General features: G+C 42.0%; 1 pseudogene; it reads right to left on the bottom strand.

Annotated features, from left to right (window-relative positions):
- Positions 1-201: 201 nt before the first annotated feature.
- LOC102764138 lies at positions 202-1,046 on the bottom strand (annotated as a pseudogene).
- Positions 1,047-1,309: the final 263 nt, after the last annotated feature.

Genomic DNA, 1,309 nt, shown 5'->3' with positions numbered 1-1,309 from the left:
GTAGTGGAATTCATGACTATTCTTTCAGGGAAACAATAGAAATATTCTTTGAATGATATATGTCACAAGAGAATAAATTATGCTAAAAGAATTCATGAGATGAGAATTTCCAATTATATATAGTCCAAAGATTGGCTTTATTTGTGTCAGAACATCAGGCTCAGAGGCTTTGAAGCCTGCATTCATGGGCACTACTTCAGACTAGTACAGCTGTCCCTTGAAAAGCTTACCTGCCAAAGAATCTTACCAGGGCCCTCTTTATGTCATTGTTACTCAGGCTGTAGATGAAGGGGTTCAGCATGGGTGTGACCACGGTGTACATCACTGAGGCTATTGCACTTGAGTGTGTATTTTGGGGAGCAGTAGAGCTGAGATACACTCCTAGGATTGTACCATAAAATAAGGAGACAACTGAGAGGTGAGAGGCACAGGTAGAAAATGCTTTATACTTCCCCTGAGCTGATGGGATTGCACATATACAGGAGACTATCTTAGAGTAAGAGTAAAGGATTCCTACAAGGGGACTACCACCTAGTAGCACAAGTAAAAATATAACATAATGTTGTTAAGAAAGGTGTCAGAACAGGCAAGTTTGATCACCTGATTCAGTTCACAGAAAAAGTGGGGGATTTCCAAGTTTGAGCAGGAGGACAGACACAGCACCATTAAGCTTTCTAGCAAGGAATTCAGGACACTCATGATCCAGGACATCAGAACCAGCAGTCCACAGAGCCGGGGATTCATGATGACCATGTAGTGCAGGGGGTGGCAGATGGCCACAAACTGGTCATACGCCATTATAGTCAGGATAAAGTTGTCCAACACTACAGAGTGTAAAAATACATCTGTGTGATGCAGCCTTCATAGGTGATGACTTTGCTCTGTGTCTGGATGTTCATCAGCATCTTTGGGATGGTGGTGGAGGTGACACAGATGTCTACCAAGGACAGGTTGGAGAGGAAGAAGTACATGGGTGTGTGGAGGTGGGAGTCTGAGCTGACAGCCAGAACGATGAGCAAGTTTCCCAAAACAGTGACCAGGTACATGGAGAGGAAAAGCCCAAATATGAGGGACTGTTGTTCCCGTGCCTGTGAAAGTCCCAGAAGAAGAAATTCTGAAATTTGTGTACCATTGTAGGATTCCTTGTGTTGTAGGTGACTACCAGGAAATAGAAAAAATGAAAAACAAAATTTCACAATAGCAAGCATTTGTAACTGAGAATAAATGATGTATTTATGTTTTAGAATCAAGAAAGTAATCTCCATTTTGGTGTTTGACTTGGTCCCGATTATGGTATGTCTATTAGCAT

This window comes from Myotis davidii, unplaced genomic scaffold, assembly GCF_000327345.1.
Source record: "Myotis davidii unplaced genomic scaffold, ASM32734v1 scaffold949, whole genome shotgun sequence".
Lineage (NCBI taxonomy): Eukaryota > Metazoa > Chordata > Mammalia > Chiroptera > Vespertilionidae > Myotis > Myotis davidii.
The sequence above is the reverse complement of the archived record's forward strand: the minus strand, read 5'-3'. Positions and strand labels throughout refer to the sequence as shown.